Raw genomic sequence first — 18,578 nt, forward strand, 5'->3', positions numbered from 1 at the left:
TGGTGCAGTAAAGATGAAGTATTCTACATATACGGCTGAATATATAGTTAGAACTAAATGCATCAGTGAGGCCTTCCTTCCTCTCACAGCATCATTAACAGCTTCACAGGCTGAAACAGGCCATTGATATTTAGACTATTGATCAACGGCTGCTCCTATTAGGAGAATCAATAGAAAAATCAGGTCGTCAACGCTGTGCCGCTCCGCCCCCACGGTGAGGGCGTCCGCGGTCTGCAGCCTCCACCCGTCTCAACGCTGTGCCGCTCCGCCCCCACGGTGAGGGCGTCCGCGGTCTGCAGCCTCCACCCGTCTCAACGCTGTGCCGCTCCGCCCCCACGGTGAGGGCGTCCGCGGTCTGCAGCCTCCACCCGTCTCAACGCTGTGCCCGCTCCCGCCCCCCACGGTGACGGCTTCCGCGGTCTGCATCCTCCCCCCCGTTCTCAACGCTGTGCCGCTCCGCCCCCCACGGTAGGGCGGCCGTCCGCGGTCTGCAGCCTCCACCCGTCTCAACGCTGTGCCGCTCCGCCTCCCCCACGGTGAGGGCGTTCCGCGTCTGCAGCCTCCACCCGTCTCAACGCTGTGCCGCTCCGCCCCCACGGTGACGGCGTCCGCGGTCTGCAGCCTCCACCCGTCTCACGCTGTGTCGCTCCGCCCCCACGGTGACGGCGTCCGCGGTCTGCAGCCTCCACCCGTCTCAACGCTGTGTCGCTCCGCCCCCACGGTGAGGGCGTCCGCGGTCTGCAGCCTCCACCCGTCTCAACGCTGTGTGCCGCTCCGCCCCCACGGTGACGGCGTCCGCGGTCTGCAGCCTCCACCCGTCTCAACGCTGTGCCGCTCCGCCCCACGGTGACGGCGTCCGCGGTCTGCAGCCTCCACCCGTCTCAACGCTGTGTCGCTCCGCCCCACGGTGACGGCGTCCGCGGTCTGCAGCCTCCACCCGTCTCAACGCTGTGCCGCTCCGCCCCCACGGTGACGGCGTCCGCGGTCTGCAGCCTCCACCCGTCTCAACGCTGTGCCGCTCCGCCCCACGGTGACGGCGTCCGCGGTCTGCAGCCTCCACCCGTCTCAACGCTGTGCCGCTCCGCCCCCACGGTGAGGGCGTCCGCGGTCTGCAGCCTCCACCCGTCTCAACGCTGTGCCGCTCCGCCCCCATGGTGACGGCGTCAACCCGTCTCAACGCTGTGCCGCTCCGCCCCCATGGTGAGGGCACGCCGTCCCATCTAGAGCGGAGCGTGAACATCTGTGATGGCTTTGAAGAGTTTCTGTGTGAGACACCTGGTGATGTGACCAGTGTCACCACTGTGTCCTCCACAGCCTTGATGGGCTGAAGATCAGGTGACCCGACAGCATGGATCCGCTACAAACCTGCCTCAGTAACCGTCTTGGTGTCGTCGCTCTAGAACGGAACCGTTTCATTCAGGGTGGCGCCGACGGCGATATGAAGCTGTTCAAACTGTCGACGGCAGAGCGGAGTGTGTTTGGGTCATGGTGGTGGAATTTTACTGCTGCTGGACCCTCGAGTGATCGATATCCTAGTGTGTGTGTGAGTGTGAGTGTGTGAGTTGTGTGTGTGTGAGTGTGAGTTAGTGTGTGAATGTGAGTGGTGTGTGAGTGTGAGTGGTGTGTGAGTGTGTGAGTGTATGATGTGTGTGTGGTGTCTGTGTGTGTGTGTGTGTGTGAGTGTGAGTGTGTGTGTGTGAGTGTGTGTGAGTGGTGTGTGTGTGGTGTGTGTGAATGTGAGTGTGGGTTTGTGTGAGTCTGAGTGGTGTGGTGTGTGTGTGTTGTTGTGTGTGTGTGTGGTGTGTGTGTGTGTTGTGTGTGTGTGTGTGTGGTGGTGTGTGTTTGTGTGCGTGTGTGTGTGGTGCGTTGTGTGTGGTGTGTGTGTAGCTGTCCTCAGTCTGCGCTCCACTGTGGTGTTGATGGAAGCTGAGACGCAGGAGTCCGACCGGTGGGACGTCCCAGAGCTGCAGGACGCTGGTGTCCCCTGGTCAGGTATCACTTGTAACCTGCACAGGTGTTTTCAGGGATCCGACTACGGAATCGTAACAACGTGCATTTCCAGCATTTCCAAAACTTTCCAGGGTGACCCACAATTCTTCTTAATAAAGAAGAATTTATGCCCCAAAACAAAGGACGTAATCATCACTTTCTTTTACGGGAACTTTCCTCCCTTTCATACTCAATAGTTGTAATCTGAGGACAGAACCCCATAATAATCCATCCGAAGGACCACCGTGAACCTATTAATAATCAGCTATTCCAGGACTATTCCTTAAATCTCAAGATCTGGAATTGTGCCCCTGAAGCCTGACACAAAATGGCGCCCAGAGCGGTCGCCTTGGCGTCTCGCTGCGTTCTTGTTTGTCTATTTTTGTTTGTTAATTGTGTTCTGCCTGCTCTTACACCCGTGAAGAGCTATTAAACATCAGGACTCTCACCCCCACGGACTTACTTCCAGTTTTTCTGGCTCCTGCAGCCGACCTGGTTCACTTTTTGGCCCAAAAGGTGAGACGGCGGAGGAGAGGAAGACGGGCCGGTGCCCTGGCGAGACTACGCAGGAGAGGCTCGCGCACGGCGCTGCCTGGGATCTTTCTGTCCAACGCCACTCACTTGGTAACAAAATGGACGAGCTGAAGTTGCTGATGCGGATTAAAGATTTCTCCCCCTCGTGTGTTCTCTGCTTCACTGAAACCTGGTTCAGAAGAGAACCCGGACAGCTGCTCCTCCTCGGGGGATTCCAGCTGCTCCTCCTCGGGGGATTCCGCTGCTCCTCCTCGGGGGATTCCAGCCGTTCCTCCTCGGGGATTCCAGCTGCTCCTCCTCGGGGGATTCCAGCTGTTCCTGGCGCTCTCTGGGGGAGAGCAGGCGGTGGAGTCTGCTTCTCCATCAGCAGCGACTGGTGCACTGATGTGACCGTGATCTCCCAGACTGTTCTCTCTCTCTGCTGTGGAACACCTCTTCATCAACTGCAGACCCTTCTATTCTCCGCGTGAGTTCGCTTCATTCATTCTGGCCTCTGTTTACATCTCGCCAGACGCGGACGTGCGCGAGGCTCAGCGCACGCTCGCGGACTGTATTCAACAAGTGGAGCGGACCCATCCCGACGCTCTGGTTATCGTGCTTGGTGACTTTAATCAGAGCAACCTGAGTTACGAGCTCCCCAGGTACAAACAGTTCATCAAATGCCCCACCAGAGCAGAGAACACGCTGGATCACTGCTACACCACAGTGAAGGACGCGTATCGGGCCGTCCCCCGTGCTGCACTAGGACTGTCTGATCACGTGATGGTCCACCTGATCCCCACATACAGACAGAAACTGAAACTAATAAAGCCATCCGTGAGCACCACGAAGAGATGGACCAGTGAGGCTGTGGAGGAGCTGCGCACGTGCCTGGATACAACTGACTGGGACATGTTTAAAGGGGCCACACATGATCTGGATGAGTACACGGACACTGGGACCTCATATATCCACTTTTGTGAGGAGCGCATTCTACCAACGCGCACTAGGGTGAGTTACTCCAATGACAAGCCCTGGTTCACTCCGAGACTCAGACAGATCAGGAAAGAAAAGGAAGCAGCGCTGAAAAGTGGAGACAGAGACAGAGGCCAAATACCGGTTTAGCAAGGAACTGAGGAGAGCTAAATCTGTGTATTCGGAGAAACTTCAGCAGCAGTTTACTGCTAACGACTCTGCTTCTGTGTGGAGGCCTGAGGCCGATCACCCACTACAAGCCTCAGGCTCCAGAGGGTCAGGACGACAAGCCCTGCAGAGCCTGTCCCTCCACTATGCCCAACACCTCCCCCCCCCCAGTGCCACTGCCCTGCCCCCATGGACCTCACTCCATCAAAGGCAGCCCCCTCCTCCTCCCCCCCCCCTCCACTCGCATCAGTCCCCCCCCATCACTTACCACCACCAGTCCCCCCCCCCCCCCCCCATCACTCACCACCAGTCCCCCCCCCCCTCCTCCCCCTGGCCCGGATGGCGTGTCTCCCTCCACCCTGAGGCACTGCGCAGAGGAGCTGACTCCTGTCTTCACAGACATCTTCAACTCCTCCCTGGAGTCGTGCCAGGTGCCAGCCTGCCTCAAAACCTCAACCATCGTCCCTGTCCCCAAGAAGCCACGGATCACTGGGCTTAACGACTCCAGACCTGTGGCGCTCACCTCTGTAGTCATGAAGTCCTTAGAGCGCCTGATCCTGCCACACCTCAAGTCCATCACCACCCCCCTCCTGGATCCACTGCAGTTCGCCTACAGAGCCAACAGATCTGGGGACGACACGGTCAACCTGGCCCTTCACTCCATCCTGCAGCATCTGGACTCCCCGGGAACCTACGCCAGGATCCTGTTGGTGGACTTCAGCTCTGCGTTCAACACCATCCGCCCCGCTCTGCTACAGGACAAGCTGTCCCAGCTTAGTGTGCCTGCCTCCCTCTGCAGGTGGATCACTCACTTCCTGACGGATCGGAGGCAGTATGTGCGGCTGGGGAAGAGTCTCCGACTCCGTCACCATCAGCACCGGATCACCCCAGGGCTGTGTCCTTCCCCCCCTCCTCCTTCTTCTCCTGTATACAAACTGCTGCACCTCAAGCCACCAGTCTGTCAAACTGATCAAGTTTGCGGATGACACCACCCTCATCGGGCTCATCTCCAATGGCAACGAGACTGCCTACAGGAGGGAGGTGGCTCGACTGGTGTCCTGGTGCGGACACAACAACCTGCAGCTGAACGCTCAGAAGACAGTGGAGATGATTGTGGACTTCAGAAAGTCACAGCCCCTTTGCCCCCCCTTGCCCTCATGGACTCCCCCATCACCATCGCGGACTCCTTCCGCTTCCTGGGCACCACCATCACCCGGGACCTTAAGTGGGAGCCAACCATCAGCTCCCTCATCAAGAAGCCCAGCAAAGGATGTTCTTCCTACGGAAGCTGAGGAGGCTCAAACTGCCTCCCAGGATGTTGGCGCAGTTTTATACGGCCATCATGGAGTCCATCCTCACCTCCTCCGTCCTCCCCTCCTCCGTCCTCCTCCCCTCCTCCGTCCTCCCCTCCTCCGTCCTCACGTCCTCCGTCCTCCCCCCTCCTCCGTCCTCCCCTCCTCCGACCTCCCTCCTCCGTCCTCCCCCCTCCTCCGTCCTCCCCTCCTCCGTTTCCCTCCCCTCCTCCGTTCTCTCTCCCCTCCTCCATCCTCCCCTCCTCCATCCTCACCTCCTCCATCCTCCCTCCCCTCCATCCTCCCCTCCTCCATCCTCCCCTCCTCCGTCCTCACCTCCTCCGTCCTCCCCTCCTCCATCCTCACCTCCTCCATCTTCCCCTCCTCCTCCTCCGTCCTCACCTCCTCCATCCTCCCCTCCTCCGTCCTCACCTCCTCCGTCCTCACCTCCTCCGTCTCCTCCCTCCTCCGTCCTCCCCTCCTCCGTCCTCACACGTCCTCCGTCCTCCCCTCCTCCGTCCTCCCCCCCCGACCTCAACCTCCTCCGTCCTCCCCTCCTCCGTCCTCCCCTCCTCCGTTCTCCCCTCCTCCTTCTCTCTCCCCCTCCTCCATCCTCCCCTCCTCCATCCTCACCTCCTCCATCCTCCCCTCCTCCATCCTCCTCCCCTCCTCCATCCTCACCTCCTCCGTCCTCCCCTCCTCCTCCTCACCTCCTCCATCTTTACCCCCCTCCTCCTGTCCTCACCTCCTCCATCCTCCCCTCCTCCATCCTCACCTCCTCCGTTCCTCCCCTCCTCCATCCTCACCTCCTCCGTCCTCCCCTCCTCCCCTCCTCCCCCCTCCTCCTCCTCCCCTCCTCCGTCCTCCCCTCCTCCATCCTCACCCCCTCCTCCTCCCCATCTCCCCTCCTCCATCCTCCCCTCCTCCATCATGGTGCTATGCTGGTGCCACTGTCAGGACAGACTGAGGCTGAGAAGGTGATGGCTGCAGGCTTCCATCCATCCAGGACCTGTATATCTCCAGGACCCGGAGGTGTGCAGGTCGGATCACGGCCGACCCTTCCCACCCTGGTCACGGACTGTTTTTCCCCCCTCCCCTCAGGCAGGAGACTACAGTCCATTCGGACCAAAACCTCCCGCTACATGAACAGCTTCTTCCCCTCTGCCATCAGGGTTAACCCTAACCCTAACCCTCTAACCCTAACCCTAACCCTGACCCTGACCCTGAACACCAAGTGACTCATCACTAAGCACCATGAACAGCAGCCAGTCGGACTCACGAACATCACATCACTCCTGCATTGACCTGCACTATTTCTTACTATTATATATATACTGTATATATGTCTTATTTTATTTATCTTATTCTTGTGTTTTCTTTATGTTGAATGTCGCAGCGTCACACCAAGACAAATTCCTAGTTTGTGTAATACTGTGTATTACATGAACAATGGCAATAAATCTGCTTCTGATTCTGATTGATCCTCAGAGAGTCGCCGTCTATGTGAACTACCCCGCTGGCACTGTGACCTTCTACAGATTCACCACCGACACCCTGGTCCACCTCCATACCTTCAAAGCCACATTCACTGAACCGCTGTTCCCCGGCTTTGGCTTTGGTTCATTGTCTGGGTTCTTCCCCGGTTCCCCAGAGTGAGTGAGTGTGAGTGTGAGTGTGTGCGTGTGAGTGCGAGTGTGTGTGAGTGTGTGTGAGTGGTGTGCGCGTGTGTGCGTGAGTGTGTGACGGGTGCAGTTAGGACCCAAATGCAGCACTCTGGAAAGCTGGACCGTAGTAATGACTTTTATTAACACACGGGCAAACAGGAACTCAGGCAAACCAGGAAACACAGGAAATAGTCCGTTCTTCAGGCTCTGGGCCCGCACAAAGTCTATGGGTTGCAGGCTCGGGGAGTGGGACGAGCAGCAGCGAAGTCCGAGCCGGGCGGAGAAGTCTAAACCAGGTGAGCAGACAGGAACCAGAGACGCTGAGGCAGAAGTCGTAGTAAGGGGCAGAAAGCAGGTAGGTTGTCCGGGGAACAGGCAAGGCAGGCAGAACGAAGACAGGCAGGGTCAGTAACGGGTAATCCGGCAGGGAAACAATGCTGGAAAGTCTCGCATGAAAGCAGAAGAACAATCTGGCACTGAGTGAGTGTGAGGCTGGAGAATATATACACTGGTAGGTGAGCTGATTGATGAGTGAGGGCAGGTGTGTGATCAGTGACTGAGAGCAGGTGTGTGATCAGTGACTGAGAGCAGGTGGTGATCAGTGACTGAGAGCCGGTGTGTGATCAGTGACTGAGAGCAGGTGTGGTGATCAGAGGGTGTGGTGTGAGCAGGGCAGTGGAAAAGTACTGGGACAGATGGAACTGGGGAAAAGGGGCTGTGACAGTGTGTGTTGTGTGTGTGTGTGTGTGAGTGTGTGTGTGTGTGTGCGAGTGTGTGAGTGTGTGTGTGTTGTGTGTGTGTGTGTGGTGGTGTGTGTGTGTTGTGGTGTGGTGTGTGTGTGTGTGTGTGTGTTGTGTGTGTGTGTGTTAGCTGTCCTCAGTCTGCGCTCCACTGTGGTGTTGATGGAAGCTGAGACGCAGGAGTCCGACCGGTGGGACGTCCCAGAGCTGCAGGACGCTGGTGTCCCCTGGTCAGGTATCACTTGTAACCTGCACAGGTGTTTTCAGGGATCCGACTACGGAATCGTAACAACGTGCATTTCCAGCATTTCCAAAACTTTCCAGGGTGACCCACAATTCTTCTTAATAAAGAAGAATTTATGCCCCAAAACAAAGGACGTAATCATCACTTTCTTTTACAGGAACTTTCCTCCCTTTCATACTCAATAGTTGTAATCTGAGGACAGAACCCCATAATAATCCATCTGAAGGACCACCGTGAACCTATTAATAATCAGCTATTCCAGGACTATTCCTTAAATCTCAAGATCTGGAATTGTGCCCCTGTTTCACTGCTAACGCTAAATCTTTACACTGATCCAGGAAAGAGAATTTAAAACCAGATGATCTTTCTTCTTCAACCTTTGCTGGTTCTGCTCAGCTTTGGATCCTCTGGGTAAAGTGTTGCGGGTGTCCCGCTCGGCGGGGAAGCTGCTCCTGCTGCTCGCCTTCCTCTACGTCTTCATCTGCTCCCTCGACGTCCTCACCTCTGCTTTCCAGCTCATCGGAGGTAACCACGGTTCTCCCGAGCGTCTGGGGTCTCACGGGGACGCTCTGTAGGCCTGGACCATCCAGCGCAGGTGCTGCTGCCTCAGGAGGCTCCACCTGAACCACCTTTGGTTGAACACATCCAGGTAAAGCAGCAGGGAACATCTTCCAGGACAGCTGGGTCCTGTCCAACCCAGTGGCCGGACTGGTGATGGGCATCCTGGTCACGCTGCTGGTCCAGAGCTCGTCCACCTCCTCCTCCATCGTCGTCAGCATGGTCCTCCTCTGGACGTGAGTATGACCCCCCCCCCCCCCCCACACAGGTGATGTCAGTGAGTAAGAATGTGCTCTGGCAGTACTGACGGGGAGCTGGCCATCCCCGTCATCATGGGCACCAACATGGGCACCGCCGTCACCAACACGCTGAGTGAACAACAAAACATTTGTATTTTTCCATCAAAGGAGGATATCAAGGTTTTAGTTTAGTTTTAGTTAAGAAAAGTTGTTAGTTGCTTTGGCCAGTTGAACTAACGGTTTATTGGCAGTGGTGCAGCAACACTTCATCTTTGTGGGTCTCCAATCAACCAACGTTCATGTTATTAGACTGTTAACCCTGGGACTGGTTAACCCTGGGACTGGTTAACCTTGGGACTGGTTAACCCTGGGGCTGGTTAACCCTGGGCTGGTTAACTTTGGGACTGGTTAACCCTGGGTTGACACTGGTTAACACTGTCAGTTCAACCTGGGACTATTGACCCTGGGGCTAGTTAACCCCGGTTAACCCCGGGACTAGTTAAACCTGGGGCTACTTAACCCTAGGACTGGTTAACCCCGGGACTAGTTAGCCCCGGTTAACCTTAGGTTGACCCTGGGTCTAGTTGACCCTGCGACTAGTAACCCTGGTTAACCCTATACACAGAGTGATGCAATATTAGCCAAGGAACCAATGAATTCTGCTTTATTAAACTTTCTTTCTTCCTCCCTCCTCCCTCTACCTTCCTCCCTCCTCCTTCCCTTCCTCCCTCCCCCCTCTCTCCCTTCCTCCCTCCCTCTCTCCCTCCCTCCTCCCTCCCTCCCTCTAGCCTCCCTCCCTCTCTCTCTCCTCCCTTCCTCCCTTCCTTTCTTCTTCCCTTCCTCCCTCCTCCCTCCTCCCCCCTCTCCTCTCTCCCTTCCTCCCTCCCTCCTCCTCCCTTCCTCTCCCTTCCTCCCGTCTCCTTCCTCCCTCCCCCCCCCCCCCCCAACCCCCCCCTCCCCCTACCACCCCCCCCCGAAAACCCCCCCCCCTCCCTCCCAACCAACCCCCACCGCCTCCCATCCGCTCCCATCCCACTCCTCACCTCTCCCTAAGCCCCGTCCCGCCCTCCTCCCTCCCTCCCTCGCTTCCTCTCCTCCCGCCCTCTCTCTCTCCCTCCCTCCCTCCCTCCTTTCATGTCCCGTTACTAACAACCAACTTTGGACCATCGTAAATGACTCATTCAACCTTTAAACCATCTCCTGTACGATGTGTTTGGTGACGGAGCCTGAAGAGAAGGTGCAAAGTTCACTCCTGAATGTTCCTTCACTCACTTGATTGCAGGTCTACTAACTGCCAGCAGGACGCTACAATGGCCCAAGAGATCCTGCTGAATTTCTGGAGGATTTAACTGAGGAAGATTCAATAAATTCAAATTTTACCTGAAAGATCCTGGAATCATGGGAGGCTTCAACCCGATTAAAACTACCGACTAGAGACCAGAGAGGAGGACGGTCGTTGTGGATTGATGTGAAGGCTTACAAGATCAAGGAGCCCTGGAAGTCACCAAGAAGATTTAAGACAGATACCTCGGAACGACATTCTGCAAAATCTTTCAGCTGTCAGTTCAGATCCAGAAGGTCAGTTTCTGTTCTAAAGCCTTTAATACAGGAGAGGTTAAAGGTTAAACTGTTTCTCTAGTTCGTATCATTGTTGCTGAGAATAAAGTGCTGAACGAGAGACCAGAAAGCTCAAAACACGTCGGGTAAAACATCTTTACACTAAAATGTTTCAGAGAATTCCAGAGTTGTTTCATGATGATATATTCATAAAGCACTTTAAAAACAATCATTACAATTATAAAGCAGCTCAGATAAAATAAGTATAAAAGAACACGGAAGAAAAACGACACAAACCTAAAAGCAGGATCAAAGTCTCATAGCCGGACCAAGGTGCATTTTGAGATGGCTTTTAAAGATGTGGAGTAAAGGAGGCTGTCTAACGTCCGATGGCAGATGGCTTCATGATTTAGGAGCAGCACTCCAGGTGGTTCTGCTGAGATTCCGGTGCCTCCGGGGGCCGATCAGCCGCCCTGAGGCTGAGAATATGGGAACGGGCAGGAACTACAGACGGGCGGGGCACGTTAATGGTGCTTTACAGTAATCCAGCTGATAGAGGTGTAATAAGGCATGGATGGAGGTGTAATAAAGGCATGGATAGAGGTGTAATAAAGGCATGGATAGAGGTGTAATAAAGGCATGGATAGAGGTGTAATAAAGGCATGGATAGAGGTGTAATAAGGCATGGATGGAGGTGTATAGGCATGGACAGAGGTGTAATAAAGGCATGGATAAGGTGTAATAAAGGCATGGATAGAGGTGTAATAAAGGCATGGATAGAGGTGTAATAAAGGCATGATAGAGGTGTTATAAAGGTATGGATAGAGGTGTAATAAAGGCATGGATAGAGGTTGTTATAAAGGCATGGATAGGGTAATAAGGCATGGACAGAGGTGTAATAAAGGCATGGATAGAGGTGTAATAAAGCATGGATAGAGGTGTTATAAAGGTATGGATAGAGGTGTAATAAGGCATGGACAGAGGTGTAATAAAGGCATGGATAGAGGTGTAATAAAGGCATGGATAGAGGTTTAATAAAGGCATGGATAGAGGTGTAATAAAGGCATGGATGGAGGTGTAATAAAGGCATGGATGAGAGCTTCAAAGTGCTGCCGTGAGATGTTTTTCACCACCTGCAGCCAAGCACCATCATAACCACTAACGTCATTAAAATGTCATAAATTTAGAGTTAACTGTTACCAAGACACACAGGAAGTGGTCTGACTGAGGAGGCATGCTTAGGGTTAGGTTAACCCATCCTTCCAGATGAAGCTGCACCATCTTTTCTTAGAATGGAGGTTTGTCTCCTATCAAGTTCAGAACTCATGATCAACCCTTCGGACCTGCTGAGACCCGCCACCACTTTCATTGTTTTTCCTGATCTGGAATCAGTGAAACTTGATCCAGTCTGAAACTTTGAGCGTCAGATCTCAACAGCAGCATCAACAGCAAATTGCTGCGCGTCAGTCTGAAAGAATTCCAGTCGTACCTGCTTTAAATGCTCTTCTGAGTTCTTACTTAAGTTTTTGGGATTGTTTTACTCCAGTGATACTGTTCTTGTCTTTTGAAATGTGAAGCCCAACTGGACCTGAGAAGAAGATAAACTGTAAAACATCAGCTCAAAGCACTCTGGAATAAATATATAATATATTCATATCTGCTGAATATATCGACTAACACATGTGCATGTATATTTTGCTTTAAGGTCCCACATGTGAACACGTCCCCATCGGCTCTTATCAATCAAAGCTTCAGTCAAACCTGAGGAGCAAGTTTATGTGTGTGCAGGAAGGCTGCGATGAGAAGGCAGACGAGCAACGGCTGGACGACGTCTACACACAGCTGTACGTCACCACCGGTGGCGACATACACATCAATGCTCAGCACGAGGTCACTCAGATTGACATGGTTGGGAACCCTTCAGACACAGAAACAACCCATTAGTCCAGTGACCTGTTTACACCTCCAGCTGGGAAATATAAACCCATAAGAACTGTTCTGACCAACGGAAATGCAGGAATTGGCAAAACCTTTCTAATCCGCAAGTTTGTGTTGGACTGGGCAGAACAAACGAGCCAATCAAGACGTGCATCTCATATTGCCGTTCACCTTTCGCCACCTGAACCAGTTGAAGAAGAAAGACCGATCCTTGGCTGAACTCACTCATGAGTGCTTCCAAGAGTTCAGGGCCATTCAAATAGAGGCTCTTAACAGCATCTTTACAGCTCTGCAGTCATCAGGAGACGCCAATTTGACAGTTGTAAATTCAAGCTTCTGTTTATCTTGGATGGGCTGGATGAGAGCCGACTAGAAATGGACACCAGAACCAATGAATTCCAGGAGGCGGATATAGATGTGAAGGCCAACCGTGCTCGGTGGAGGTCCTGCTCACAAACCGCATTAACAGAAGTCTTCTCCCCTCCGCTCGACTCTGGATAACCACGAGGCCTGCGGCAGCCAATCAGATCCATCCGGATTTTGTGGACATGAGGACAGAGGTGCGAGGGTTTCTGACGTGCAGAAGGAAGAGTACTTTAGGAGGAAGTTCAAGGAGGAGGAGCAGGCGTGCAGGATCATCTCTCACATCAAGGCATCTCGAAGCCTCCATATCATGTGTCACATCCCAATCTTCTGCTGGGTCACTGCAAAGGTTTTTGAGGATGTGTTGAAGACGCAAGAACAGCTGCCCAAACTCTCACAGCGATGTACATCTCCTTCCTGGTTGTTCAGTCCACACCGAAAAAAGAGAGAGACGGGAAACCTCCACAATGGAGTCCAGAGAGCTGTGAGATGATTCCAATTCTGGCAAAGCTGGCATTTGAACAACTGCAGAAAGGCAATGTGATCTTCTACGAGTCCGATCTAAGAGACTGTGGCATCACCGTCAGGTCGGCTGATGCCTACTCAGGAGTGTTCACGCAGATGTTCAGAAGGGAGCGAGGACTGTACAAGGAGGAGGTGTTTCTGCTTTGTCCATCTGAGTGTTCAGGAGTTCTCGCTGCTCTTCATGCACATTTGACATTCAACCAATTCTGGCACCAACATACTGTCAGAAATAATAACCTTATTACGTTATTTAGGCTCTAAACTGTTCAACACCAAAATCAAACAGGCTGATTTTTACCATGTGCGGTGGACGAGGCTTGCAAAATGAAAAGGACACCTGGACCTGTTCCTGCGGTTCCTTTTGGGTCTTTCTTTCTGCCACCATCAGGCTCTTCTACGAGGTCTAATTAACGGTGAAGGCAGCTCAGAGCCCAATCAGGAAATCATTGGCTACATCAAGAGGAAGATTGGAGAGAATCTGTCCTCAGAGAGAATCATCAACCTGTTCCACTGTCTGAACGAGCTGAACGATAGTTCACTGGTCCAGGAGGTTCAACAGAACCTCAGATCTGGAAGATTGACAACAGAAAGTCTCTCCCCTGCTCAGTGGTCAGCTCTTGGCTTCATGTTACTGTCCTCAGGACAAGACCTGGAGATGTTTGACCTGAAGAAATACTCTGCTTCAGAGTGGGTTCTTCTGATGCTGCTGCTGCAGTGGTCACAGCCTGCAGAAAAGCCATGTAAGTGTTCTGCAGGTGTTCTGCAGTGTTCTGCAGGTGTCTGCAGGTGTTCCCAGGTGTCGTCAGGTGTTCTGCAGGTGGGCAGATGTTCTGCAGGTGTTCTGCATGTGTCTGCAGGTGTCTGCAGGTGTTCTGCAGGTGTCTGCAGGTGTTCTGCAAGTGTCTGCAGGTGTCCTGCAGGTGTCTACAGGTGACTGCAGGTGTCTGCAGGTGTCTGCAGGTGTTCTGCAGGTGTTCTGCAGGTGTTCTGCTGCCGTGTCTGCAGGTGTCTGCAGGTGTTCTGCAGGTGTCTACAGGTGTTCTGCAGGTGTCTGCAGGTGTTCTGCAGGTGTCTGCAGGTGTTCTGCAGGTGTCTGCAGGTGTCTGCAGGTGTCTGCAGGTGTTCTGCAGGTGTCTGCAGGTGTTCTGCAGGTGTCTGCAGGTGTTCTGCAGGTGTTCAGCAACACGCATCAACATCTGGCAGCGTTTTAGGCAGTCGCAGTAGTTACTCCAAGAACTGATTTCATTCCGTATCATTGCACCTTCCGTCCTCATAAAGGTCAACTAAAGAAATAAGCCTGCATCCCTGATTGTGCAGGAGAGACCAGAAGGATTTCCTGCTTTCTCTCTTCTTTCTTTTTTCAGTTGAGTCACTGCAATCTGAGGGAGAGGAGTTGTGAAGCTCTGTCCCCCGTCCTCAGCGCCTCCTCCTCTAGTCTGCTAGAGCTGGACCTGAGTAACAATGACCTGAGGGATTCAGGGCTGAACAACTCTCTGTGGTCTGAAGAGTCCAACTGCCGGCTGGAGATCCTCAGGTTAGTACTCCTTATCAGCATCATCAGTTTTTTCTAATGGCAGCTTTAAATTTGGTTATCTTCCAAAAGAGGAAATATCTTTCCAAAAATGCCGACCACCGACCACTGTTCACTCCCACAGCTTTTAAAATGACTTAGTCTGGTTCTGGTTCCTGTGCTTCGCTCCCCAGTCAGGTCCAGGCCCCGGCACACGACCCAGACTTTGCATAAATGAGCTGTTAATTAGTGAGCAATGTGTGTTTTGTGTGTGTGTGTTGCGTGTGTGTGTTTTGGTGGATGTGTGTGTGTGCATGTGTGTGATGTTCTGCAGGTGTCTGCAGGTGTTCAGCAGGTGTCTGCAGGTGTCTGCAGGTGTTCTGCAGGTGTTCTGCAGGTGTCTGCAGGTGTCTGTGGGTGTTCTGCAGGTGTTCTGCAGGTGTCTGCAGGTGTTCTGCAGGTGTCTGTGGGTGTCTGCAGGTGTCTGCGGGTGTCTGCAGGTGTCTGCAGGTGTCTCCAGGTGTTCTGCAGGTGTTCTGCAGGTGTCTGCAGGTGTTCTGCAGGTGTCTGCAGGTGTCTGCAGGTCTCCTCCAGGTGTTCTGCAGGTGTTCTGCAGGTGTCTGCAGGTGTTCTGCAGGTGTCTGCAGGTGTCTGCAGGTTTTCTGCAGGTGTCTGTAGGTGTCTCCAGGTGTTCTGCAGTGGTCTGCAGGTGTCTGCAGGTGTTCTGCAGGTGTCTGCAGGTGTTCTGCAGGTGTCTGCAGGTGTCTGCAGGTGTCTGCAGGTGTCTGCAGGTGTTCCGCAGGTGTCTGCAGTGTCTGCAGGTTTTACAGGTGTTCAGCAGGTGGTCTGCAGGTGTTCCGCGGTGTCTGCAGGTGTCTGCAGGTGTCTGCTGGTGTGCAGGTGTCTGCTGGTGTCTGCAGATGTCTGCAGGTGTTCCGCAGGTGTCTGCAGGTGTCTGCAGCGTGTGCAGGTGTCTGCAGGTGTCTGCAGGTGTTCTGCAGGTGTTCTGCAGGTGTTCTGCAGTGTTCAGCAACACGCATCACATCTGGCAGCGTTTTAGGCAGTCGCAGTAGTTTACTCCAAAACTGATTTCATTCCGTATCATTGCACCTTCCGTCCTCATAAAGGTCAACTAAAGAAATAAGCCTGCGTCCCTGATTGTGCAGGAGAGAACCAGAAGGATTTCCTGCTTTCTTCTTCTTTTCTTTTTTCAGGTTGAGTGACTGCAATCTGACGAGAGGAGTTGTGAAGCTCTGTCCCCCGTCCTCAGCGCCTCCTCCTCTAGTCTGCTAGAGCTGGACCTGAGTAACAATGACCTGAGGGATTCAGGGCTGAACAAGCTCTCTGTTGGTCTGAAGAGTCCACACTGCCGGCTGGAGATCCTCAGGTTAGTGCTCCTTATCAGCATCATCAGTTTTTTCTAAATGGCAGCTTGAAATGTTGGTTATCTTCCAAAAGAGGAAATATCTTTCCCAAAATGCCGACCAGCCGACCACTGTTCACTCCCACAGCTTTTAAAATGACTTAGTCTGGTTCTGGTTCCTGTGCTTCGCTCCCCAGTCAGCTCCAGGCCCCGACACACGACCCAGAACTTTGCATAAATGAGCTGTTAATTAGTGAGCATGTGTGTGTGTGTGTGGTGTGTGTGTGTGTGTGTTGTGTGTGTGTGTGCGTGTGTGTGTGCGCTGTGTGTGTGTGTGGTGTGTGTGTGTGTTGTGTGTGTGTGTGTGTGTGTGTGTGTGTGTGTGTGTGTGTGTGGATGTGCTTGCAATGCAGGTTATCCGGCTGTCTCATCACAGCAGAAGGATGTTCTTCTCTGGCCTCAGCGTTGAGGTCCCACCCAACCCATCTAAAAGAACTGGACCTGAGCTTCAACCATCCTGGAGATGTTGGAACGAAGCAGCTCTCTGCTGTTCTGGAGGATCCAGAGTTGAGCCTGGAGGTTCTCAGGTAGATGCAAACACCCTCCCTAAAATGAAGACCTGATACTATTTATTGATGAGCATGGAGACCTTCCAGACGTTCGGTGGTTTCAGCAGCACATTGTGAGATCTGAACCACCTCTGAGCAGAGAGATGTGATGCTTTCTGGACCTTCAGGGTACGAGAACCCACATAAGGGAGAATAAAAGGGTCACGTCAGAAATACAAAAGATAGGTGATGCCAGCACAACCATCTGGCTGCAGCCACTGCCTGTGAGGGAATCCTTAGAGAGAATAGGCAAAGTTCTCCTCCATGACGTTTGCATATGGAGAGATGTCACAATCCAGCTCTGAGGTTCACAAACCGAATCAAGAGCAAACCGGTTCAGGCAGACCCAAAGTCAGGGAACGAACAGTGTAGAGCTCAAGGTTGAGGTGGCATCTGTTGAACCTCTGTCCTGCCTTGGATTTCATTTCCTCTGTGTCTTCTCCCAATCCAGACTGGACCATTGTGGGAAAGAGAGACTTAAGAGTGGTGTGAAGAAGTGTAAGTGATCAACTTGATGCGTCAGCACGTCACGCTCTGAAAAAAGCAGCAGTTAGTGGACTCAGTTGTGTTTCATGAGCCGGTTCCTGGTTCCTCCTCTCTCCCTTTAGATCACTGTGAGCTCAGCGTGGACACCAACACCGTCACAGGTCAATCCAATGTCCAACAACAGGGTGATGGGAGGATGGCCAAGAACCAACCATATCCAGCCCATCCAGAGAGGTTTGAGGACTGTCCCCAGCTGCTGTGTAGCAACAGCCTAACTGGTCGCTGTTACTGGAGGTGGAGTGGACAGGATATGTTTACATTTCTGTAGCATACAAAAAGATCCGGAGACATGGAAGCAGTCCCCAAAGCTGGTTTGGAAGGAATCAGCAGTCTTGGAGCCTTGTGTGTACTAACAGAGGTTACTTTGTCCTCCACGATGACAAAAGGGTCGACCTCCCCCCCTTCTCCTCCACTGTTCCTCGGAGAGTCGCCGTCTATGTGAACTACCCCCGCTGGCACTGTGACCTTCTACAGAATCACCACCAACACCCTGGTCCACCTCCATACGTCGTTCACAACCACATTCACTGAACCGCTGTTCCCTGGCTTTGGCTTTAGTTTATGGTCTGGGTCCTCGACCAGTTCCTCGGTGCATTTGTGTTCGACCGCAGGAGAAGCTTCCGTCTGAAGAAACACGAGGGTTGAGCTCACGGCCTGAATATGAGTTCTAGACCTGCTGGATGTTCATCATGAAGGTCCCGTCTGTCCAACCAACCTCATCTTTCCTATGCTGATTCCACAGGTTGTCAGGAGAGAGCACGTGATCCTAGCAAAACTGGCTGTTTTTCTACACCTTTGTCCTTTATTTTTAATTTTCCTGGTGATTAAACCTCTTTTTCCAAAGCGACTCAGCCAAGTTGGCCTCATCCTTCATGATCACCATGAGAACTCACAGATGTAAACAGTAACATAGATCCCAAGAGGAGACAGAGAGCTTAGAACGGAGAAGAGCCAAAATTAACATCCAACATCAGAAAAGCAACGTCAATTCTCAATTTAAGGGTCTTGAATTGTCCAAGCGTGAACTATGGGGTGTTTAGAATGTTATTCCACAGCCAGCTAAATAATCATAGAGCTCTGGAAAGGCTGCCATCTAGTGGAGCAAATGTTGTAGGCACCATATAACACAACTGTGATCATCAGTATAAGATTAAGATGTACTTTATTCTTCATCCACGTGGGGAAATTGAATTATATTATAGTAGCAACCTATAAAAGTATAGAAACAGAATAAATAATACGGATAAGATTAGAAGGTTATAAGCATATATACAGCATATATTATAAGCATATATATATAATATATACATAATATAATATATACATATTATAAGCATTATAAGTATATAGACATAAATATAGAATAAAATAGAAATAAAGAATCAATAGAAAAATCAGGTCGTCAACGCTGTGCCGCTCCGCCCCCATGGTGAAGGCGTCCGCGGTCTGCTGCGTCCTCCACCCGTCTCAACGCTGTGCCGCTCCGCCCCTATGGTGAGGGCGTCCGCGGTCTGCGGCCTCCACCCGTCTCAACGCTGTGCCGTTGCGCTCCGATGGTGAGGGCGTCCACGGTCTGCAGCCTCCACCCGTCTCAACGCTGTGCCGCTCCGCCCCGATGGTGACGGCGTCCACGGTCTGCAGCCTCCACCCGTCTCAACGCTGTGCCGCTCCGCCCCGACGGTGACGGCGTCCACGGTCTGCGGCCTCCACCCGTCTCAACTCTGTGCCGCTCCGCCCCCACGGTGAGGGCGTCCACGGTTGGCAGCCTCCACCAGTCTCAACGCTG

At 52.9% G+C, this 18,578-nt stretch overlaps 1 long non-coding RNA gene across 1 annotated transcript; it reads left to right on the plus strand.

Moving 5' to 3' along the window:
- Positions 1-5,980: 5,980 nt before the first annotated feature.
- Positions 5,981-17,639, plus strand: LOC130520260 (uncharacterized). Its single transcript, XR_008948742.1, has 2 exons — positions 5,981-6,568; positions 17,375-17,639. It is a non-coding gene; the product is annotated as an uncharacterized LOC130520260 (long non-coding RNA).
- The last annotated feature ends 939 nt before the right edge of the window (positions 17,640-18,578 follow it).

The sequence above is a fragment of the Takifugu flavidus genome, unplaced genomic scaffold, assembly GCF_003711565.1.
Source record: "Takifugu flavidus isolate HTHZ2018 unplaced genomic scaffold, ASM371156v2 ctg328, whole genome shotgun sequence".
NCBI classification, from domain to species: Eukaryota; Metazoa; Chordata; class Actinopteri; order Tetraodontiformes; family Tetraodontidae; genus Takifugu; species Takifugu flavidus.